A 26,437-nucleotide genomic window follows, 5' to 3' on the forward strand; every position below is an offset into this window, starting at 1 on the left:
CTCCTTGTAAATTTGCTGACTTTAAAAACATATCTATTTGCAAATAAGAATCAAGTCTATAAGAATAAAAAGAATAATCATTTTCTTTCAGATTTAACCTTCACCAAATATCAAACAAGCTCAAATCCTTCATGAAAGTCAAAATTCTTTTCGCAGTTTTAGTCTTAGTAATTGATTCTTATGACAGCTAAAATTAGATATAAACAATTAAAATATCCTCCAATTAAAATATTTTATTGTATGTTTCAGCAAAATACATCAAAAAGACTCATTAAAATTTTCATCATCTACATTGAGTGCATAAATACACACAAGTGTCCACATTTCCAAATAAATTTGATAATATACTAAAACAAATCTCCCAGCAGGATCTGTAACCACAAATTGCATCTTAACAGGAACTTCCTTGTTAATCAAAATAGCAACTTCTCTTGCTTTAGAATTAAACGAGGAAGCTACTACTTGACCTATCCATTGCCTTTTTAATCTTTGATGTTCCTTTTCAGTTAAAAGTGTTTCTTGTAAAAAAAATCAACTCTTAATTTTTATTAATATAAGCCAGTACCCTCTTCCTTTTAATTGGATTATTAAACCCATTTATATTAAAAGATACTAAATTCAATACATTACAACCCATCATATTTAAATCTAAGATTCAAAAAACTCATCCACTCATCACACTAAACCCACGCTCCATAAACATCTATAAATAAATTTGACATCTCCACGAAACAGAAAGAAAAACAAAAAGAAAAACCCAAACAAAAAAAGTGCCAGTTTTAAAAAACTGATTCATTCTACTGCGTGAGAGGTGGCCTTTGCCACAAAGTGAGACATGGCTATGGAAGAAGAAGAATTAGTTAGAATACACATAACATCAATTGTGATTCATTCAGGTACAAGTGGCTCCTTCGAGATCTTTATTCACTTGATCATCATCGATTTCCACAAGTTCTTGCTGTCTTAAGAACTATTGGACATTCTGATCCTTCTGATCTTGGTGAAATGAAAGCTGTTGAATAAGTTGACTGAAACTTGAAGTTTGATCTTGTTTAAGATTTGGCAAAGAATTTGCAAATTTCAAAGCTTCTTCTTCATCATTGAAGAACCGTGATTGATTTTCTCCAGAAAACACTAAGTATGGCCAGGCAATGAAAAGAAAATGTGTATCCTTTCTTTCAACAATTGACATACTTAAATCTGTGTTTATTAAGGGGCCTTGTTGTTTTTGAGCATTCTGAACCGCAAATCTTAATATAATTTATTTAACTTGATAATGTAGACAACTTATCAAAATAGAGCATGACATTTGATGAGAAAATGGTTTATTTCTATTTGCTCTATCCAATTCTAATCCATTAAAAAAAATTTTAGGACCTAAATTTCTGGAATCCATTTTTGGAAAAATTGTATTGAATTAGTGCCTTCAAAAATCTCCAACAATCTTAATGTTATTTCTTCGACAATGATTCTCTAGTACCTCAATCTTTTGTAAAAGTTCTCTTCTTTGTACATCCCAAGCCATAAAAGAATCTTCCATTTTATTAACTGTATCCTTACATTGTTTTATTTTATCAGGGTAATCTTGAATATCATCTTCAATTTTCTGGACTTTAATTTCAACTTTGTCCACAATTTCAGCATATTTTGACATTTCTTGCTTAATAACTTTCATATCACCTTTCAAATATTGAAACTGCAATTTAGATTCATTTTCAGAAGACCCAAACTGTGAATCCATATGTTTCACCAAATTCCCTACTTGTCTAACAATTAAACTTTTAAAAGCTTTAAATTCCTCATTCTGAAATTTAACTTCAGGGTGTTCAAACTTTATATCGTCCATACCTTGAACAAGTTGGATTTTTCTTCTTCCACTCTGTCTTCCTGCAATTCTTCATAAATTCTCATTTTTTCAGTGTCCTCTTCCTCCCAAGATAAAGGAGGTCCAGGCTCTGAATATGGCCACTGCTATGAACGAGTCTGATTAGCAATGCTAGCAGACCCAATCAGCTGTGTAAGTGCCCAAGTAGATACCGATTATCAGTTGTGAGTATGTGCGGACTTCTGCACATGTGCAATTGTCCTTACACAGTCTGTAGTTTATAATCAAGTGGCCCTGGTGTCAAGTGAATCTTTGCCATCATCGCTTGGGTCATCCTCTGAGAGAGTGGAATTTGATCCAGAGGCTGAATTGTCACGGTACGCCCAATTTCTTCAGTAATACTAATATCTTTAGTAGTCATTTTCTTAGCTATTTGAGCCTTTATCTTCTTTGTAGCTGAGTCTTTATCTTCTTTCAAGGTTCTTAATTTTTTTAAAGTTTTTTTTTTAAATTTGGGTTTTAATTAATTCTGCTGGGAGAGGCGTATTTTCACATCTCCAACCTACATTATCATGCCATATCCCCCAATAGGCCACTTGTTAAGTGGACTCTGAGGAATTGTGCTCTCTACTCTCTTTAATACAGAGTTATTAATGTATAGTGAATGGAAGGTGATCGATCCTGGTCCTCCTCAAGTCCACAATCATCTCCTTCCTCTTGTCCAAGATTGTTATTCTTGCACCATATTACGCGATTTTACATCTGTTCTCTGTAATGCGACTCATCTTTGTTGTCGATGAGGCCAAATACTGTGGTGTCATCTGCAAACTTGACGACACTTGAACCTGGATCTGGTGATGCAGTCAAGGGTCATTAGTGTGAACAGGAGCAGGTTGAGCACACAGTCTGAGTTAAGCAGTACTCAGTGTGATAATGCTTGACATGCTGCTGCTGACGTAGACAATAATTCTTTGTGCAAGAATTTCAAAATCCAGTAACAGAGAGGGGTGTTAAGTCCCAGCAAGGACAACTTCTCCACCAGCCTCTGGGGAATGATTGTATTAAACACAGAGCTAAAATGGATGAACAGCAGCCTAGTGAATGAGATGTCATTTTCCAGGTGGGTCAGGATGAAGTGGAGGGAAAAGGCTATAGCATCATCAATGGACCCATTTCCAACCACCACTGGGCACATATTCCTCCTCCATCTTCTGCAGGGACCACTCTTTCTATGACTCCCTTGTCCACTTCTCCCTCCCCACCAATCGTCCACTTGGGACCTTCCCCTATGACAGCAAAAGATGCTCCACTTGCACCCACACTTCCCTCCCTCATCACCATTCAGGGCCCTTAACAGTCCTTCTAAGTGAAGCGCCATTTTACTTGTGAAAATGCATGGGTTGTCCGCTGCATCTGGTCCTCCCAATGTGGTCTCCTCTACACCTTCTAGCTATGTCTCTCCCTTCCCTGTACCCTTTCACACAAACATGACGAATTCTTACCTGGTCCCTTATTGCATCTAATTAACACCTTTTGTCAGTCTGGATTCCTCCTCCAGCCAGCATTGTCTGAATTCTGAGACTTCCTGCTTCTGGCTCATTCCCTGAAGAGCGGTTCAGGCCAGAAACATCAGCAATATCTCTGCTTTTACTGGACACTGAAAAGACCGGCTGTTTTCCAACAGGATTTTAGTATGTTTTTAATGCATTCCCTGAACACCACCCATTTTCCAAATACCTTGACTTGCAAATAGCCTCTCTTAATCAATGAGTTGCTGTCCATAACATCAAAATTGGCCCTGCTCAAACTTGGAAACAGTCTTATAATTTTCCATAACTATTTTAAAACAAATACAATTATAGTCATAGAATGCAAAATGACCCCATCCCCCCAATAGCTTCACTGAACAATCCTCTAGGAATATCCTCTCAAGTACTGCTGAATGGATCTTCCACTCCTCTCTTAACTTTGCCACCTATATTATACAGTATAAGCAAACAAAACAATCGCTTTCTGCAAATTTAAGCTTAGCATGCCCAGATATGCTCTGTACCATTATCTAGTTCATCAGTATGAATTGGGGCTGAATAGAAGAACAAGAAACACCTTGAGATGTGTCAATACAGAATGAGGTTAAAGATTGGCCTACTTTAAGGAAATTCACAAAAGTGCTGGTGAAACTCAGTCGGTCCCAAAGAGCTCATAGGAGGAAAAGTCATAAAACCAACATTTCAGATCTGAACCCTTCATTAAGGTATGAGCAAAAAGCAGGCAGGTACCACATAAAATGGTAATGGACGAAGGGAGAACCAACCACAGTATCTGCAGACTTTAGGCCCTTTAAACTGTAGCACCTGGGTACCTCTCCTGGGACCTGGGTGCAATTGCTGGGGCAAAGGTGCTGGAAGTACCTTTTAAATTGGAGGGAGGAAATTGACCCATTAAATCGCCAACCCGGCAATTGAAGGGGGATCCTGCCCCCGGATCATGCACTCAATGGAAGTACTGCCGGATGTTCGGATGCTGGCTGCCTATGATGCAAGCACTGACGTCACCAGAATAAGTGGGTCAGCCATTTTCCTGTTCAAATCACCTGTGGATGTGACCCAAGTTTAACTGGGTTCCCAGACTACCTCAGAGGTAGGACAGGGACCTGGTTGGATTCTGACAGGGTTGACCACATCGGTCCCTTTCTATCTGCCACGTAACTAGGGTGCTAACTGGGCCAATTGCCCATTTTATATGGCATTTTCAAAGGGCCTTTTGTTTCACCCTACTTCAAGAAAAGCACCTCAGCTTCCTGGTGGCCAGCCAATGATAGATGATCTTGATTCAATACATCTATTTGACAACATTGTCCATGACCAGATAATGAATTGAGCAAGAATCAAGCTTCAAATACAATGTTCTTCTTATTATAATAAGTTTCCAACAACATCAACTTATGAACATACACACATCTGTGAAGGCATCATGTACATAGTGGAAGGTCCTATATTTCTTTGAAGTCCTGAGTGTGTTTTTTACTCTTTCAATCTTTTTATTGAGTTTGGTGGATGCATAGAGAACACAAGGTTACCAAATATGAAGAATACAAGTATATTTCCAAAAATTAAACAATAGCAATATAGCCCTTCCCCATACAATGTTGTCAGAATAACAAAAAAAACCAAAGAACTCTTGCCTCTTACTAAAAAAAAACGTGGGATGCTTTGTCATAAAATTAATAGTTTAGTTCTGCTGAATCTATAAAACATTACTAACTGAAGGAAAAACCATGTACATAATATATTCAATGATCAAGTCAAACAGGTTTAACGAGCATGAAAATAGTCCACGAAGGGACTCAAAATTTTATGAAAATTAGTGTTAGCATACAATGTGGAACACCTGATCTTTTCTAGATTAAGGCATGAGATGGCATGACTCAACCACTGAATACTAGTGGGTGGAACAGGATCTTTCCACCTAAGTAGGATCACTCTTCATGCCAAAAGTTGTAAATAGTATGACTTGACGATCAGATGAAGAAAATAGTCCAGACAAACAGTCATCTAACAGTCCAGACAAAGCCTTTAAAGAATTAGGTTCAAGATTAACATGTAATATTATTGACAAAACACAAAAAATCTTCCTCCAATAAGGTTCAAAAACTCAACAAGTCCAAAACATATGTACCAAGGTTGCTTCCCTGTCTTTACATCTGTCACATTGGGGATTTAGATCAGGAATATATGGGATCATTTGTCTTCAGACATGCAAGTCCGATGTAAAACCTTGAAATGAATAAGAGAACATCAAGCACGTAGTGAAGAAGTGTTAGCTAATTTTAAAATTCAAATCCCAGTTTTTGTCAGAGGTAGAAAACTGTAGATCATGCTCTTATTGAGGGAAACCTGACATGATTTTGAAAGCGTATCATATATAAAAAGTTATTAAACCCTTCTGGAAGGCTTTTAATTTAAAAATTACATCCAGTATGTTAGATTAACAAGTCATGGGAAAATATAGTCATTGGAAAAAAATTAAAAACAGGTTTAAACAGTTCAATTGCTGTATAATAAAGTTCAAAGTTTCAATTTATTGTTGGAGTACATGCATCACATACAACCTTGAGATTCTTTTACCGTGGGCGAGGCAGAATGTCTGTGCAAAAAAAACTGTACTCAAGAAGAGATATGGTTCCAAAGGAGAGAAATGTAAACAAAGAAAGAAGTGCAAACAAACTGACTGTGCAATACAGAAAATAAATATTCAATTATGAATAATGTGCAAAGTAAGAGCCCTTAAATAAAACTCTTGAGTTTGCTGTTTAAGAGTCAATCAGAGGAGGGGTAGCAACTGTTCTTGAACCTGGTGGTGCAGGTCATGTGGCACCTACACATTTTTCCTGATGGCAGCAGTGAGAACAGGGCATATCCTGGGTGGTGTGGACCCTTGATGATTTTTGCTGCCCTCTAACAGCAGCGTTCCATAGAGTTGCTCTCTGTGGAGATGCTCTCTGTGGAGATGCTCTCTGTGGAGATGCTCTCTGTGGAGATGCTCTCTGTGGAGATGCTCTCTGTGGAGATGCTCTCTGTGGAGATGCTCTCTGTGGAGATGCTCTCTGTGGAGATGCTCTCTGTGGAGATGCTCTCTGTGGAGATGCTCTCTGTGGAGATGCTCTCTGTGGAGATGCTCTCTGTGGAGATGCTCTCTGTGGAGATGCTCTCTGTGGAGATGCTCTCTGTGGAGATGCTCTCTGTGGAGATGCTCTCTGTGGAGATGCTCTCTGTGGAGATGCTCTCTGTGGAGATGCTCTCTGTGGAGATGCTCTCTGTGGAGATGCTCTCTGTGGAGATGCTCTCTGTGGAGATGCTCTCTGTGGAGATGCTCTCTGTGGAGATGCTCTCTGTGGAGATGCTCTCTGTGGAGATGCTCTCTGTGGAGATGCTCTCTGTGGAGATGCTCTCTGTGGAGATGCTCTCTGTGGAGATGCTCTCTGTGGAGATGCTCTCTGTGGAGATGCTCTCTGTGGAGATGCTCTCTGTTTGGATGCTCTCTGTGGAGATGCTCTCTGTGGAGATGCTCTCTGTGGAGATGCTCTCTGTGGAGATGCTCTCTGTGGAGATGCTCTCTGTGGAGATGCTCTCTGTGGAGATGCTCTCTGTGGAGATGCTCTCTGTGGAGATGCTCTCTGTGGAGATGCTCTCTGTGGAGATGCTCTCTGTGGAGATGCTCTCTGTGGAGATGCTCTCTGTGGAGATGCTCTCTGTGGAGATGCTCTCTGTGGAGATGCTCTCTGTGGAGATGCTCTCTGTGGAGATGCTCTCTGTGGAGATGCTCTCTGTGGAGATGCTCTCTGTGGAGATGCTCTCTGTGGAGATGCTCTCTGTGGAGATGCTCTCTGTGGAGATGCTCTCTGTGGAGATGCTCTCTGTGGAGATGCTCTCTGTGGAGATGCTCTCTGTGGAGATGCTCTCTGTGGAGATGCTCTCTGTGGAGATGCTCTCTGTGGAGTTGAGGGTTTTGCCTGTGGTGTACTAGTCTATGTCAACTATGTTTTGTAGTGATTTACGTTCAGAACCATTTGTCCCCCCATGTAAGGCCATGATGCAACCAATCAGCACACTTTCCATTGACACATGCAAAAGTTTACCAATATTTGCAATATCATACAAAACCTCAATGAAGGGTGATGTCACATTATGTGCAGAGTCAAGATGTAGAAATCCAACTCGCCTGGGAATTAGTAAAAAAAGTGCTAAGTGCAAATAACCAAACCTATTAAAAACTGCTTTAGAACTTCCATACAATGCTTTAACTATGTCACCTAAAAGAATGAAGACTGTCACTGTCCTATCACAAACACAGACAGTAAGAAGAAAAAAAAGACTTACCATCTCCATGGATCCAGGAAGTGAGGTGACCACTCAACCTAAGCCAAGTTGTGCCCTTGTGGGGCCATCCAATGCCCTATAGTGCCACTACAGCCATCTCTCCAGGACAATGGTGTCAATGAAGAAGTTGAATTGCTCATGTGTGAGATTATGCACACGCGCAGATTAGAGGAGCTTCAAGATGGCGCTGGTTCAGATACTTACCCAGCACCATTCCAAGAGCAAGATTTCTCTGTTGGATTCGCAGGCCAGTGATGAAGAGGAAGAAGACTAAGAGGAGGTGACAAAACAGATGAGAATTTTTAAAGACAAAGGTAGGACATTGAAAATGCCCCAAGAGGAAGAATGCACAAATGCCCAGTTATTAAAAGAATTGAGAGAGTTAAAAACAAATATGAAAATGTTAGATAAGTAAATGAAGAAACATTTTACCTTTGCCCAGAAATTGCAAAATAAACTGTATAGGGTAGAAGAAGGAGTCAAAACATAGAAGCTAATATAGACGATGTACAGGATAGAAGGTTCAAAGTGGAGAATGATACTGATGCTTAGCCCATTGAAAAGAAGCAACTTTGGGAGAAAGTGGATATGCTAGAGAATTTTAGTAGAAGGATCAATATTAAAATTGTTGGTCTTAAGGAGGAGGAAGGTGATGAACCAATAAACTTTCCAACGGTGAATTCCAGAGGTCCAGGGACCAGATAAATATGAAAATATTATTGAAATTGAAAGGACACACAGAACCCCAAGACTGTGACCTCCACTAGATCAGAAGCCAATACTTATGCTTAGAAAATGTCTTTGCTATCAAAATATGGAGAAAATATTGGCTTCATCAGCACAAGGTGCTAAGGATAGACAGAGCCCAATGGAATTTCATGGAGTCAAGATATTTTTCTACCCTGACACAAGTCTGGAACTGTTGAAGTGAAAGAAAGCATTTAACATGGTGAGGCATGCTTCATGGCAAAATGGTTACAGGTTTATTCTGCGTCATCCTACTGCTTTAAAGGTCTTCTTGCAAGGAGGACAGTACAAGTTTTTTTTACAGATCACGTTCAGGTGGAAGAACTTGTTGAAACATGACCAGTTAAATAAAAAGAGGACATCTGAAAAACTCTGATGAATGTACAGTGATTTTTCAAATTTTATTTTCCATATAGACAGGATTGATAATGATAAACAGTGTGGGGGGTGGGGTGCAGTTGGAGTTTTTATGGACTGATTGATATCAACTCATGGGTATTTGTGGCAGGTGCCACACCCATAAAATGGAGGAGGTAACATTGTACATTATTTAAACAACATTTTTGTTTTTTGTTGTTGTTTTTTCTTTTGAATATATTAATTGTTGTAGTGTTAAATTGTTCACATATAATTCTTTTTTCAACCTGGATTGCCGATGAGAACAATATTCACACGGCATACAAAAATTACTTGGATGGCCAGGGAGGTGCAGGGAAAGGTGGAGGCACAAAATTGTTGGTCTTGGATTAGAGTAAATATTAATGAGTTATGTTAATGGACTGAATGGAAATGTGAAGAGGAAAAGAATACTGACATTAAAAAATGAGGAATATGGTCTTTTTACAAGAGACTCATTTATCAGAAGCAGAACATCAGAAATTAAATAGAGACTGGATGGAATATGTGGCAGCTTCATTTAATTCAAAGGAAAGGGAGTAGCAATATTGATAAAGAAGATTCTTCCAATTATGATACAAAATGTACTGGTTAATCCTATAGGAAGATATGGTACATTATCAATTCCCCCCCCCTAGAATTTGGGACCCTTTCAAATGTATATGCACCAACTGTGGATGATGAAATATTTATACGACAAACATCTTAATTTGATGGTGGCACACCAGAATATTTTAATTACTAGAGATTTAGATTTGTGTCCAGATCCAGTTTTGGATAGACAATTTAGAACAGTAATAAGAGGAAAGGCAGCAAAACCAACTTAGACTTAAATGAAAGATTTGAATTTAATAGATATCTAGAAAAATTCATCCAAGTGAGGGATTATTCCTTTTATTCAAATTGACATGATTCTTATTCTAGGATAGATCTATTTCTAATATTGGCACATCTTTAAGCCAGAGCTAATCAAGTTGACCATAAAGCAATAATTTTATCTGATCATCCATTTTATTAATAATATTTACAATGGTAGACAAAGAAGAATCAATTTTTAGATGGAAACTTAATTCAATGCTATTAAAAAGACTAGACTTTTGTATTTTGTTAGAAGGCAAATTTTCCTTGAGATCAATTCCAATATAGTTAATGATAAATTTATTGGATTCAATGACAGTGTATTTAAGGGGCCAAATTCTAAGTTTATACTTCAACAATTAAGAAGGATTCTATTAAAGTGGATCAATTGGAAAAAAGATGAAAAGGATTTGCAAAGATGGACCTATGAGGAGAAATGTTGAAGACTTAATTAAAAAAAAAACTTCAGAATAATATGTTACAGAAAACAGAGAGGTGATAATGAGGACTAAACAGATACATTATAAGCTGGGGATAGGGATCACAAGGTTCTTATTTGGCAATTGAAAACATAAGTTTCAAGAACTATTAATGCAATTTAAACATAATCTAATAATCTAATCATTTATAAGCCTTATGAAATTAAGAAAATATTTAAACAATTTTATTCTCAATTATATAAATCTGAGTCACAGAGAGATGACGATAGAAGATTTTTTTTAAAATCACAAGCAAAGTTACTGAGATTAACTTTCCAAGAGCAGAGTTGGATGCTCCTTTCACATCAAGGGAGGTGAGCGAAGCATTGAGCTCATTACAAAGTAATAATCCCTCTTCTCTGGGAGATTATAGTTTCCTGTCTGAATTTTATAAAGAATTTAAAGATTTCTTTATTTTTCTTTTATGGATGTATTAAAATCAGGCAATAGTAACACAAACTCCAAGAATCTTTTTCAACTGCAATAATAACAGTAAGTGTTTGAAAAATTTGGGATGGGCCAGATATTTATAAATTGGATTAAAGCTTTATATAATAGTCCCAATTCTAAAATTGTTACAAATGGGAAACCCATGTCTCTCTTTTTGTTAACTAAATCTAGTAGGCAAGGATGACCTTTATCACCTGCTTTAGTTATCTTAAGAGATTGAACCACTTGGAGAAATGATCCAGACATTAAAGGATTGAAGGTTAATCAAGAATATAAATTTATTTGCTGACAATGTCCTGATTTATTTGACGGAACCAATAGGTTAGTTACAGAAATTATATTAAAGTTTGGAGGAATATGGTAAGGTACATGGTTATAAAGTAAATTGAGATAAAAATGAAATTAAGCCCCTAACTTTAGGGGATTACACTCAGTGTCAACAAGATACTCAATTTAAATGGTCGGTGAATAGAATGATATTTGGGGATACGAGTAGACAATAAGTTGGAGAATTTAATTATGTACAAATTGAATTATGTACCTTTACTTAAGAAAATTGGTAAAGATTAAATAAATATTAGAAATTTTCTTTGGAAGAATAAGATATCGAGAGTTTATCTGATAAATTGACAAGGAAATTTGAGTTAGGAAGTTTATAATACCCAAATTTCAAAAATTATTATAGAGCAGCTCAACTGAGATTTATGACCTTTTTTTTGAAGAGGAAGAAAAACCAGCATGGGTTAAAATAGAATTTGGTAAAATAGAGAGGAAATCAAGATTTTATTTATAAATGGGAATCAAAATTTTTGTCTGGGAAGAGGGAAGCACCCTCATTGAAACCTTTAATATATGAAATAAGGGCAAAAACAAAATTGGAATGAGGAGTGTCCCCATACCCAAAATACCTTTGATTCAAAATGAAGTCATTCCATTTTCAAAGGATAATCAATTTTTAAATATTTGTTCTTGCAAAGCAATTAGATGTATAGAAGATTGTTGTGAAAGAATGGATTTAATGTCATTTAAACAATTTTAAAAAATAATATGGGATACAAAATAATACTTTGTACTGTTATAAAATGCAGGCTTATTTAAGAGAAACTAGGTCCTACAATGCTATTATCGAAATGTGGTGATGAAGAAATGTTGATACATTAAGAAATTTATTTCAGCTATGTATACTTTATTACAGAAGGGGGTCTCTTAAACAGGGGATATATAGCTCCATACAATAGTGGGAAACCGACTTACTTAAATACTAATATTGATGAATCAAATTGGACAGATGTGTCAAGGTACACACTATAAATGTTAGATATAGATTAGTTCAATTTACAAAAAACATCAATTATACCTTATACCATAAAAGTTAAATAGATTGAAATCAGGTTTATCAGATCAATATTTCAGATATGGTCAGGGGATAGGTACTTTCTTACATTCAACTTGTTCTTGCCCCAAAGTGAAACATTTGGCCAAATTTGGCAAGTTATTTAGAACGGGTTACAGGAATCAAATGTACACAAAATCCAATGTTATTGAAGGGATAAGACCCAAATTGAAATTATCCAAATATCAAAAAAGAGCTTTTAAAGATTGCTTAAGCAGTAGCAAGAAAATGTATAGCAGTAACATGGAAATAAGATATCCACTTGGGTATGGAATGGTGGAATTCAGAGATACACAGCTGCATTCCCTTGGAGAAGATTACTTACAATCTGAGAAATAAGTATTTTTGAAAATGTGGCCCCTGTATCTACAAATTGAGGCAATTAATTTATACATCTTTTCCTTAAGCTTTGACCCTTGTTCACCTCCTTTAGGTGTATTCAAAGATATAAATGATTGATGCCATCCTCCGGTAGCCAAGTTTCCATTCTATCTTCTTACTTTTCTTTATTCTTTTTTGATGCCATTTCTTTTCCTTATTTCTTTTTTTTTCTTTTGCAGTTGGAGTTTATTGAGGGGAAGGGGTTGTGGTAGGGGTTTATACCATCATGTAATGGATTTGATATGAATTTTTGTATCTGGCTATGATTGTGAACTCCTGAGGAAGAAGTGCTGACGTGCTTTCTTCATGAAGATATCCTTGTGTTGGGTCCAGGGAAGATCCTCCAAGAATGTGACTCCCAAGAATTCACGCTCACCCTCTCCACCTCTGATCTTTCAATGATCATTAGGATTCTTGTCCACAATCAGCTCCTTGGTTTTGGTGACATCGAGTACAAAGTTATTAGCACACCATTCAGCAAGCTTTCAATCTCCTTCCTGTATGTTGACTCATTGTCCCTTTTTAATACAGCCCACTACTGTGGTATCGTCAGCACATTTGGAGATGGTGTTGTCAAACCGAGCCACCCAGTTATAGGTGTATGGAGATCTTCTTACCAATCCTCATCGATTGTGGTCTGGAGGTGAGGAAATGCAGGATCCAATTATATAATGGGGTACTGAGGCTTACTCTTGGAGTATGCTAATTAGTTTTGTGAAACTAATGGTGCTGAATGATGAACTATAGTCAACAGAATCTTTGCTGTCCAGATGGTCCAGGGCTTTATGAAGAGCCTGTGAGATGTACAATAATTTTTTTTTTTTTTTTGCATTTCATGGAGGACACAGATTTTATTCAGAAACATCTATAGCTTGAAACCAAGTCAATGATGTGCACATTTTAAAACAATCGCTTAAATCAGCAGGCCACACAAAACAAGGAAGCACAATGACTAAAAGAATGATAGTAGTAAGCTTCAATGTGACTGCAGAGAAACTAGTTGAATTGGCAGGCATGTGGCAGGTGAAATTGAACTGACAACTTTTATTCTGCTATGAATGACAAGCATTATAAACCTATCAGATAAAGCTTTATAAGAGTATAAGAATATGTTTGAGAAGAATAGATGTATGTTTAACTGAAAGTGCCAGAAGAAACTGGAAAAGTATTTAAAAAGCATGTGAGAACATGAGGGAACAAATAAAATCATAGAAATGTTTGAATGGGATTTTAATCTACACAAATAGGAAAAAAATCATAACACAGGTAGACTTGTTGTGGGGTTCATGTTTTTTTTAAGTGGGGAAGGAGAGTGCAATTTCTTGAAAAACATTCCAGAGACAACTAGAGATATGCTCAGAGAGGCAGAAAATCATTCCCTCACAAGCAATGATCGGACCAAATTTTGTATTCATTTTAATGAGGGGAATGATCAAAGGACTAGTTTTAAAAACATGAAGAAATATTAAGGCACTAAATCACAGCTAGCTAAATAAAGTAACAAATTTGTTTAAGGGAACGCTTAATCAAGAAGCAGAAGAAAAAAAAATTACAACAGTCTTTTCAAAATACCGAAATAAATTCCAACAAGAGTGCATAGTTCCTATTAATGACTTGGACTTGATTCCAAGTCACTGATAACTATTTTGAAAAAACCTCAAATTTCCACATAGAAAATGGAATTTTAGGAGCTGCGAGGTTACTACATTACCATGGTAATATGAAAATGTTAAGGCTAACATGAAAGCAAACAAGTGTACATACAAAAACAAGTAGTGAGTGAAGATGAGTGAGAGAAAAAAAACAGCTAGCAGCAAGAAAAAAATTCAGGTGGGAGTTTATAAATGATTCAGGAAAAATGTGAATGTAAATACAAGCAATTAATAATGAAAAGATGGCTGATCAAGCAAACAGATATTTGACATCACTTTTGCCAGAGGATACACATCAGAAAAATAATTAGAGATAAAAAAACTAGACAGAAGTCAGGAAAACTACTAAACAAATTAGTGGAGCTCTTGAATGACAAGATGCAAGATCTTGATGCATGTTGTCCAACAGTTTTAAAAGAAATGACTAATAAGACAGTTAATATAAATTTTCCATAATTCCTTACATTTGGAGAAAATACCATTAGAGTAGAAAGCAGTAAATGTTAATTCAAAATGGGTGGGGGGACAAAAAGAGTAAAGTACAAATCCGATTATCCAAAATCCTCATTTATCCAAAATTCTTCCAGAGCCAAAATGACCTCATAGGTTGAAAAAAAATTCACTTGACATGAAATTAGAATGACAATTGTTGCCATTTCAGGTGACTCCCTCCTCTCTCTCTTTTCATTTCTACTTTACCTTCCCATATTGACTTTCTCTCCAACTCACCCTCTCAAACTGCATGCCACTGTCTCCTCGTCGCAAGCGGTCAGAAGAATTCCTTGTCCTGGTATCTATCATCAAGGAGAGCAGCCTCCCAGGCAGGAACAGGGAACTCAGCACACTAGGCATCAAGGCCTCCCCTCAACCTACTAACTCACACTGGGCTCCCCAATGTGCGTGTGCAGTAGGCCTAGGGCAGGATTCAGAGTCGGGACTCAGGCATTGGGTTTGGGAGCTCCAGTTACCAGGGAGACATGAGCCCATTGGTGAGTGTTCCACTGGCCCAGGAATCAACAGTGGCGGCTGGGTCATGTTGGGGAATCAGCCACACGCATTATTTTTTTTTTGTTGAGAATTAAAAGCATTATTTTAATGCTTAAAAGGCCTTCCCTTGTTGTTTCTTGTGGTTTAAGCATCAATACAAGTGATTTGCAGTTGCTACTGGGCTGTTTTTTTTTAAATTACCAGTTCTCTGAAAAATGTGTATCTGACATTAGGCCTGGTCCCAGCATTTCAGATAATCAGAGCTGTACTGTACAAGATAAGTCAGCTTAACATCCATCACGAGGAAAATGTTAGTCACAATTGCTAAAAACATTATGACATGATTGATACTTGTATGATCATGAGGTATCTTGACAGGGTGGATGCAGGGAGGACTGTTCTGCTTGTATAAGGAGCTTGAACTAGACAATCATATTTAAGACTTATAAACCAAAAATATTTTCTCTCAGAATGTTAGGCATCTCTGAAACACTCTTCTTTAAAAGGCAAGGGAAACAGAATCCTGGTAATATATTTTAAGGCAGATATAGACAGAATTCTGATCAGCAAGTAGGTGAACTGTTTCTGTGGATAGATCACTTTACACCAAGGAGATGCCAGTCAATATTGGGGAAGTTGAAATCTTAACAAAATTTTGTATTTTTTTTAAATTCAAATTTATAAATTTAGACAAACAGCATAATAACAGGCCGTCGGCCCTCGCGTTCATACTGCCCAATTTACATCCAATTAACCTACACCCACGGTACATTTCAAACAGTGGTATGAAATCAGAGTCCCTGGGGAAAACCCACAAAGAGAGAGTGTACAAATTCCTTACATACAACGCGGGACTCAAACCTCAGTCCTGATCACTGGTGCTGTAAAAGCATTGTCCAATCATGCTATCCAAATCTTCTGATTGATCTGTTTCTCAGTGGATCAGGGGCAAATCAAACACTCCAAATAGAGTGATCGATCCCTTCTTGTTTCTGGCCTCCACCCACAATAACTCGGAAAACTATTCTTTCACTTTTTTTTTGCATTTGTAATACCATCCCTGATTATCAATGCCACTGCTCCTTCTCTTACCTCCCTTCCTGTCCCCTACCTCCAGTTGCAAAGCTCTGACAAATCAAAGTCTCAGCACCCAAGGGCTTTTTTGGACTAGGCAGTTAGACCCTGCAGAGCAGGGCTGTCCCTCGCTCCCCCAGATCTACACAACAGCTGCTCCAGCAACACCACCATTTTTTTTTAAAACAGGTAGTGGCCTTGACCGTCTGACTGAACAAAAAGAATCAGAAAAACAAAGTACAAAAGTAGAATAATTCAGCAAGACAGGACATTTTCAAAAGTCTGTTGAATTTTGGAGATTAGAAAGATAGAGGGTTTCATAGAAATGTATAATTTTCTGAGGGGTCTTGACATGCTGAATGTGGAAAGGATATTTGTTCCTGTTGAAAAATCAAGCTTCAACACCATTATTCTCTTAGTGATGGTCATGAAGCTACAAACTCTGGACTTCTGCAAATGGTTCCTAGTCTTCCTCATCAGAAGACCACTGTCATTACTAATTGGAAACATCTCCTCACCGATTATCAACACAGGCGCACTTCAAGGATGTGTGCTTAGCTCACTGCTCTATTCATTATACACCCGTGACTGTGTGGCCAAGCACATTTCCAATCCTTTACAAATTTTCAGATGACACCTCAGTTGTCGGCAGAATCACAAACAGCAATGAGGAAGCGTCCAGGAGGGAGATAGATCAGCTCACCGAGTGGTTTCATGCCAACAACATTGCACTCGACGTTAGCAAACCAAGGAGATGATTGTGGACTTCAGAAGGAACTTGGTGAAACACAACCCAGTCCATGTCGAGGGCTCAGTAGTGGAGAGGGTCAAGAATTTCAAATTCCTGGGTGTCAACATCTCCAAGGATCTGTCCTAAAGCCTCCATGTTGATACAATCATGAAGGCAGCTATACTTTTCCAGGTGTTTAGTGATATTCGGTATGTCACAGAAGACTCTCAAAAAACTTCTACAGGTGTACTGTGAAAAGCATTCTGGCTGGTTGCATCACCATATGGTATGGAGGTGCCAACATTCAGGACAAAAAAATATTCCAGAGGGTTGTTAATTTGGCCTGCGATATCACAGGCACCAGACATCTACAAAAGGCAGTGTTGTGGCGGCGCACATACTCATGGCAAACCGGCCCCGCTTGTACCACTGCATGGCGGGGCAGCCATGAGAAGATGGTACCGTCAAGGGACCTCCTTGCCTCGTGGCTTTAGCTAGTACACGCCTCAGGCAGATGTTATGACGTCACCACCCACGCGGGGGCAGAGCTCACGCTGCCCTTAAAGGGGCATGCGGGATTTGAAATAAACGGTCGTTGAGAACCTCCAACGTGGTGGCTGTGAGTCTCTTCCATCGTAGCTGCTGCTATATTGGTGACCCCAACGAGCCCAGACGTTTTTCTGGTCTCCCAGCATGGATCCCACAGAGATCAACACTCTCGCCATTAAACTGTCCCCCTTCTGGACCCATCACCCACATATGTGGTTCAGGCAGGCAGAGGGGCAGTTTCGCCTCAGGAACATTATTCAGACGCCACGATGTTTTACCACGTCGTGAGTGTGCTCAACGAGGAGACTGCGGCAAGGGTGGACGACCTCATCCACAACCTGCCGGCTGAGGGGAAATACCCTGCCCTCAAAAACCTTCTTCTGGGCACATTCAACCTCTCCCCACAACAGCGTGCCTCCAGACTCCTACATCTAGACAGGCTAGGAGACAGAACACCATCAGCCCTGATGGATGAGATACTGGCGCAGGCAGAGGATCACAGGCCCTGCTTCTAGTTCTGCCAGATCTTCTTGGAGCAGATGACCGAAGACATTCAGCTCCTGCTGGTGGACAAAGACTTCGCTGACCCACGGTGAGTCGTGGCCTGAGCAGACACCCTCTAGAGAACCAAAAAGGAAAACAAGGTCCAGGAACCAGCCAGTCACAGCCCTCCCCCAAGCACAAGCTGGAGGAGCACCACCCCACCTGGTGCTTCTACCACCAACGCTGGGGGGCCCAAGCTCGTAAGTGCAGGCAGCCCTGTACCTTTCAGGGAAACAATATGGCCAACCGCTGTTGATAGCTGCGGCGGCTGGGCACGCGAACAGCCTCCTGCATATTACCAATAAGTCCACCGGCCGGCGTTTCCTGGTGGACACTGGAACGGAACTAACTGTTTTATCCCCGACCGCACTCTAGACCCGCACCAAAGCACGGGGTCCCATCATGCAGACAGCCAACGGTTCTGCCATCAAAACCTTCGGCACCCTCAGGGTACAGATCCAGATTGGGAAAGACAAGTTCTGCTGGAGGTTGGTGCTGGCCTCAGTGGGTACTGCACTATATGGCCGACTTACTCAGTGCGCACGGCCTGCTGGTGGATGTGAAGGGCAAACAATTAGTCATCACTTGCACTTTCCACTCAGTCCACCTCGATGTCATGGAAGCCTGCAAGCCGGATAACCGCCATCACCGCTCCCAGGGGCAAGTATTCAATATGCCTGCAGCCCTTCCCCTCTAAGAGGTAGTTAGCACTTTTTAAAAGTTGCACCAAAGTGGCCTGGGTAAGTAATGGAAGCCACATTATGTTGGGAAGAGATAAACTGAACATTTAGTTTATGGCTGCTGATCATGTGGGGTGCTTTGTTTAGATGGTAGTGAGCCTTTTGAATCTTATTACACTCAGAGGTAATTGAACAGTATTTTACCCTTCTCTCTTTTTAAAAATATTTTTATCAATTTTTCAGTTATAATAAATTGTACTATACAATTAATGGAATGTGCTACAGAAAAATAAACAAAGAAAAGCACTGGAAGAATAATCATACATACGAATTCCCAAAGCACAGCCACAATAATAAAAAATGGACATAATAAATATTATTTTTCCAAACCCCTGACCCAAAACAAGGTCGAAAGTTAATGTTGACGAAACAAAGTAACTCATTCTGAAGTGGGGCAACACAGTGCTAAAATTCTGTATTAACACTGAACATTGAGATTATGGTAATAGTCCATGAATGGGCCCCATAATATTTGGGATCTAATATTTTAATCATTTATTGCATATCTAATTTTTTTTCCAAATTTATAAAGGACATTACATCCCTTAGCCACTGTACATGAATCTTCCTACGTAATCAAAATAGCACGTCTGGCCCAGCAACGAAGTAAAAAATAAAATGCAACATTTAATTGGAGTTAATAAAACATAGTCTTCTCCAGAGTTCCAGAGCACCTAAGGGATTTGGTTCTAATTTTAAATTGAAAATTACCAATAATGTTTGAAAAACATATATTTTTCCATACCAGGGCACAACCATAATAGAGCCAAGAAAGAAATCTCTGAATGCATCATTTATTTTAGAATGGTCTGTGGTAATATTACCATCATCCATCCTGATCTTAGTCATTTGTCTCTTAGCACAATTCCCTTCAATTGATTGGCCAAGAGCTTGCCAGATTTTTCACCATGAACACAAAACTGACTTTTGGAAGTTTATATTCAATGAGGTAAGATGAAAGAAGATCAAATTTAGTTTTAAGTTCAACTCTCCTTTTATACAATTCCAGATCTTTAACATGCACATATTGTTGATCTATTTGTTTAATTTGATGAAACAAATCTAATTTTTCTTTATTAGTCTTCTTTATATTAGCAGTGTAAGAAATAATTTGTCTCTAAGATAAGCATTCAAAGTGTCCAAATCTCAGCCTGAATATGCCTGAGATTGTCTGATCTGGGAAGCTAAGAATACTCAAGCCTGGGAGACCACCTAGGAAATTGAAGTACTCTGTGAGCAGTACTGGACAAAGTGGTGACTCTCTCTGTCTGCCTTCCAGTAGACAAAAGTTAAAGAATTTCATGTATATTACATTCTAAATGTAGTATCGCGTGACAATAACGGAACCTTTACAATCAAACTAGAAATAGTTGAAGAGGAATTTGTGTTTAAAAAAAATTATCTGCTCCTCCATAAATTTCAAAAGTTCATTATCTGAAAGTAAAGTAGAATTAAAATGCCAGTGTCTTTTTGTAGAAGGGAGATGTAGAAAATTCATGACAAATTAACAGGAGCAAAGTCAGATATCACTGTACTATGATAAATAGTTGGCAGATTCTGTCACATTTCTAGTCAGGACTGATGGCCATATGTTTCATGGTAGGCGATTCATGAGCAATTGTGCCTTTTTCCATCAAGCATGGTGCTTGGACACTTGTTAGAGGTCGTCTTTTTCTGGTATTTTTGTGGAAAATATACTAGCTATTTATTTGACCATGTCTACCATATATTTTGGCGTACAAGTCAAGTTGTGAAACTCTAAAAAAATTTAATCAAGAGGGGGTCAACTTATACACCGGATATACTTTCGAGAATTTAAATTCACTGAAAAAACCAGACTGACATCAATTCAGCACTGCCATAACTGCTCCTACCTGGGGCCCCAAGATCGCTGTTGCCACTCTTACCTGCTATGCCAAAGTTCCTGCTCCCGCTGGGAGCACAATGTCGGCACTCCAGTTCCATGGGCTGTCACCGTTGCTGTCTGGTTGGCTGTTTTTTTTTAAAGTACTTAATTTTCAGCTTTATTGGGGCGTTTTTAAAAAAAAATTGGGTTGATCCTGGGAGGCCCAGACCACCTCAAAAGTTGGGGGGGGGTGGGGTTTGACTTATACACTGGATATACCATGAAACCCTTAAAATTAGGCTGAAAAATGTGTGGTGGGGGGGGGGGTCGACAAATGCCAGTCAACTTGTATGCAGAAATATACATTAAATGAATGAGCTTCCGGCAGACGTGGTTGAGGCGGGGTCATTGGTTACCTTTAAGGATAGACTGGATAGTTACATGGAGAGGAGAGGACTGGAGGGGTAAGGACCGGGTGCTGGTCAGTGGGACTAGGAGGGTGGGAATTTGTTACAAATGGACTAGTAGGGGCGAACTGGCCTGTTCTGTGCTGTAAGTGGTTATATAAATGTTGTTGTGTGCCAATCTGGAGCATTTCATGTGGTCCAGTTACAAATGGATTAAACACTGCCCAATCAGTAAACTTCCCTCACTTCGGCCCACAGAAATATACACTTTCTATCCTTCCATAAATCATTACAAACTTTAGATATTAGTGTTTCTCTCACAAAATAACTATAAAATCATGCAAGCCAAATAGAAACAGTTAAAATTCACTAAAAACAATGAAAATAATAAACCACAAAATTTATAATTATTTGTGATTTTACAATGTGACTGAAGACTTTGGGGCTTTTCTAGGCTATCTACAGTCTACATTACAAAAATAAAACGTGGTCAGGAACTTGTTAAATGCATCTTAAACAATAAGGTCAGTTTTCTGAATATAAATAAAAAAAATTAAGTGAGTGCATGTGGAGAACTTCGACAGCTTTTAGCCCATTATTATTAATAGGAAACAAGTGTTCTATTAAAATCCAGCTTTATTTCACAAATTCCTTTAAATTTCTTTGACTTCATATTTCTGTGACTTCAGTTCCAAAAATCTTGGATTTTTTTTTGTTCTGGTTAATGAAATACATTTTTAAGTACCCAATAACAGTGTCCAAATACAACATCCCATTTTGCTATTTGTATTTCAGCACCAAAAGACAAATGACCCACAGAAATAACACGTGAAGTACTGCAAGGAATGTCCAGACACAACAGCTTGATCTGTAATTGACAAATTCATCTTCAGGAAAATACTGCTACCACCAACATCTACACAAATCATAGCTGAGCCAGAGGAAGAAAGGAGAATATTTAAAGATCTCATTTCTGGACATAATCATTCATTTGTCAACCCAAAATCTGCCCATAGTCTCAAGCTAAATGTTTCCCAAAAAAAGCAGTGAGATGGAAAGTTACAACAGTCAGAGCACATCAATACACTAATTAGATGTGCACAAAAGTGGCAAACAGAAAATCAAATATGAAGGCATGCATTTAGGGAAAGCAAATATAGCAAGGTAGTGTATGATGAATAATATGGCATACAAGTTCACAGATCTCCAAAGATTGGAGGAGAGGTGACCAAAGTAGTTAGAGACTTTTTATTGGCCAAAATATGGAATGCAAGAGCAGGGAAATCATGCTAGAATAATATTTTTTAAAAACTAGCCAAGTTGCCTTGAACGAATTACTGCAATATAGGAACAATATGATATTGGTGGAAAGAAAAGTTGCAAGGACATTGGCAGGGATGTAAAATTATAACGATGAACCTGGTACAAAACACACACACACACCACACACACCCAACACACCCAACACACACCCCCCACACACTCCCCACACACACCCCCAAAACACACACACACACCACACACACACACCACACACACACACCACACACACACACCACACACACCCCACACCACACACCCCACACCACACACCCCACACCACACACCCCACACCACACACCCCACACCACACACCCCACACACACACCCCACACACACACCCCACACACACACAACACACACCACACACACACACCACACACACACACCCCACACACACACCCCACACACACACCCCACACACACACCCCACACACACACCCCACACACACACCCCACACACACACCCCACACACACACCCCACACACACACCCCACACACACACCCCACACACACACCCCACACACACACCACACACACACACCACACACACACCACACACACACACCACACACACCACACACACACACCACACACACACAAAACACACACACACAAAACACACACACACAAAACACACACACAAAGCACACACACAAAGCACACACACAAAGCACACACACAAAGCACACACACAAAGCACACACACAAAGCACACACACAAAACACACACACAAAACACACACACAAAACACACACACAAAACACACACACAAAACACACACACAAAACACACACACAAAACACACACAAAACACACACAAAACACACACAAAACACACACAAAACACACACAAAACACACACACAAAACACACACACAGCCTGTGATACTGCTGTAAAGAAGACAGAAGACCTGGTATTAAGCTGCCTTTGGTCATTTACACTGAATTGAACAAAGCCAGCATAATACCAGGTCTTCTGTCTTTTTACAGAGTAAGCCAACATTCCTGGAGAAAAAGAGGTGGGAAGTATAATTCAACAGCGTCGATGCCTAGTGTCATGTATAACATACTGTATTTGATGGCATGTTAGACCCAGTATTTTTCCCCCAAAAAAAGGCTCAGAAACCTTCCCTCTGTTTTATATACAAAGTTGAAATTAGGGTGCTAATGGTGAGTAACACCAACTGTGACCATCATGGCTCACGAGGATCACCACCATCTATCATTGGAGGCTGGTGGCGGAGCTGTCGGTCCCCACACTAGTCATTGGTGTGATGAGAAAGTGTCAGGTTCGAGAGAGACTAGATTGGACACAAGGGTTTGAAATCAAACATTACTTTTATTAATAGAAGAGAATGATAAAATCATAGCGGGAATAAAACATGCACACAATTTATAAAAGAGCATGGGAAAGAACACACACAATTTATAAAAGAGCATGGGAAAGAACACACAATTTATAAAAGAGCATGGGAAAGAACACACACAATTTATAAAAGAGCATGGGAAAGAACACACAATTTATAAAAGAGCGGGGAAAACTACAAATATTGATCTATTGCAGTGGATTTCAAACTTTTTCTTTCCACTCACATACCACCTTAAGTAATCCCTTACTAATCACTGCTATCTATCGTTGGGGCTGATAGTGGGCTGTCTGTGGGTGGGGAAAGAAGTGGGGCAGTGGGTTTCAGACAGTTGAAACAGAGGACAAATCCATAGACCAGCTTGCTCACAGCACAAGGTGATGAGAGAAACCTGGGGACAACTGAGTGGTGGGATCACTCCCCAACTCTAATCTCCTCTCCCTTAATATCTGAAGGTCTTGAATACATTCAGTAACTGAGAATTCACACCTCCTTCTTTAGAGTTCCAGATCCAATACACTTTGATACATACTTTTTATCTTATTCATGAATAATCAAGCCCTATTTTGAAAGGCCAACAGGCACCTCACATCTGTCCTGACAAGACCATAAATTATTTAATTTATAGGTACATAATTCATCATTCTCCTCCCATCAATGCTTCACACACCTAATGAAACAGTGAGTATAACAGGGGATGCATCACTATTTCACTACCAGCTCATTTCAGACTTCTGCATTTATGGGAGCATGCATAGACATCCGATATGGGTTAAACCCCAAGTGATTGCCAGTCAGGTATTCCCTAGTGAACTACTCACTGTCAGCCAGATTGATTCTGCCTTTTACCTTGTGGGAAGCCACTGTACATGTTTGTTTGGGCACACCCATTGGATGACTCTGCCTGTGGCTCCTTCCACAGACTCCAGAATGTTCCACAGCCCCCTTCCCAGTGCAGAATAGTCAAGCAGTATGGATAGGCTTTTATTAGCTTTAGAACAAAAGCACATCAGTTTGTTCAACTTCCATATAACCACTTACAGCACAGAACAGGCCAGTTCGGCCCTACTAGTCCATGCCGTAGCAAATCCCCACCCTCCTAGTCCCAATGACCAGCACCCGGTCCATACCCCTCTAGTCCCCTCCTATCCATGTAACGATCCAGTCTTTCCTTAAATGTAACCAATGATCCCGCCTCGACCACATCTGCCGGAAGCTCATTCCACATCCCCACCACCCTCTGCGTAAAGAAATTTCCCCTCATGTTCCCCTTATAATTTTCCCCCTTCAATCTTAAACCATGTCCTCTAGTTTGAATCTCCACCTTTCTTAATTGAAAAAGCCTATCCACATTTACTCTGTCTGTCCCTTTTAAAATCTTAAACACCTCTATCAAGTCCCCTCTCAATCTTCTACGGTCCAGAGAAAAAAGCCCCAGTCTGTACAACCTTTCCCTTTAACTCAGACCCTGAAATCCTGTCAACATTCTTGTGAACCTTCTCTGCACTCTCTCTGTTTTGTTTATATCTTTCCTATAATTTGGTGACCAAAACTGTCCACAGTACTCCAAATTTGGCCTCACCAATGCCTTGTACAATTTCATCACAACCTCCCTACTCTTGAATTCAATACTCCGATTTATGAAGGCCAACATTCCAAATGCCTTCTTCACCACACCATCTACTGAGTATCAGTCTGAGTTATTGATGGTTATTGAGTTTCTGAGTTATTTATTGTACAGTTGTGAGCCACCGGAAGGGAGTGGGACAATTGTATTAAGATTTTTCCTGTCATCCAACCTGCATGTTTTGTCCAAGTTTTAAATGCTAACTAGACAATGCACTCAACAAAAAAAATAGGGTACACATATGCATCCTGAATCAAGTTGGTCCCTGATTGCCTTTTCACACTGACAGCATTCCACTACATCTGCTGTCAGAAAAAAACCTGGGAATGACTTTACCCCACCATTCCATGTCAGTGCTTTTTAGACACCAGGCATAGCATAAAAAAGCCACAAATACCCCAGAACGAAACAGCTATGTAAAAGTCTTTAGTAACTATGCATCACATACTCAAGTTGATGGTAGAAACACTAGGTAGAAAAAAGGTCATCTTCCAAAAAATTTGAGGGATCTGAAATATGGGGAGACAAAAACCTTCACAAATTAAAGATAACTGAACAAGTTCCTGTAGCTTATAAAATAGAATAGTTCAGAACAGGAAAAAACCCTTCAGCCTTCATATCTCTGCCAAACATGATATCCAAATCAATCTCTGCTACTAGCTGTGACAGTACAGATTCTATCACCAATGTGTATATGTACAGATCGTAGAGTAGGATGACTGTGATTGGCTGAGAGTGTAGCCACACCCACTGGCAGGTCATAAAGGATTGCTCCTAGCCAGACCAGGTCATTCTGGACTGGTCGACCTACTTGTGGTATGCTCCAGTCTTTTAGTTAATAAAAGCCTTGGTTTGGATCAACAAGTCTTTGGTGCTTTCGACCCGCTCTACAATTTTATTAACTAAAAGGTTTTGAAGGGATGGAGCGTATGCTATGGCTGAAACGCATCGACGTCAACCCACAGTCAGCTATAGCCTCGAATGACTTTAAGCACTGGGTGAGATGCTTCGAAACATACTTACAGCTCTCTGACCCTGCCGTGATAGAGGACAGCCATCGAGTACTAATATTGATGACTATGGTGTCTCCGAGAGTGTCCAGGACTAGACCACTCACGCCGCAGCCATGAAGGTGCTGAAAGAGCTCTATGAGCGACTGGTGAACAGGGTCTATGCTCGGTA

General features: G+C 39.3%; 1 protein-coding gene and 1 long non-coding RNA gene across 8 annotated transcripts in view; one reads left to right on the top strand and one right to left on the bottom strand.

The window, feature by feature from the left end:
* LOC138751507 (uncharacterized) overlaps positions 1–26,437 on the top strand; it is a 98,521-nt gene that overhangs the window by 50,182 nt on the left and 21,902 nt on the right. For 3 of the 6 annotated variants that reach the window (XR_011349999.1, XR_011350003.1, XR_011349998.1), the window contains exon 4: positions 19,544–19,632. The exons of 1 other annotated variant lie outside the window; for it this stretch is intronic. This is a non-coding gene — a long non-coding RNA (uncharacterized lncRNA). Of the gene's footprint in view, positions 1–12,939; positions 13,052–19,543; positions 19,633–21,731; positions 22,541–26,437 lie in introns of those variants that run through there. 2 more of the 6 variants (XR_011350002.1, XR_011350005.1) reach the window with 2 other exon arrangements.
* The window catches only part of macc1 (MET transcriptional regulator MACC1), an 81,805-nt gene that overhangs the window by 43,890 nt on the left and 11,478 nt on the right, over positions 1–26,437 (bottom strand). The window lies entirely within an intron of this gene.

The sequence above is a fragment of the Narcine bancroftii genome, chromosome 1, assembly GCF_036971445.1.
Source record: "Narcine bancroftii isolate sNarBan1 chromosome 1, sNarBan1.hap1, whole genome shotgun sequence".
NCBI classification, from domain to species: domain Eukaryota; kingdom Metazoa; phylum Chordata; class Chondrichthyes; order Torpediniformes; family Narcinidae; genus Narcine; species Narcine bancroftii.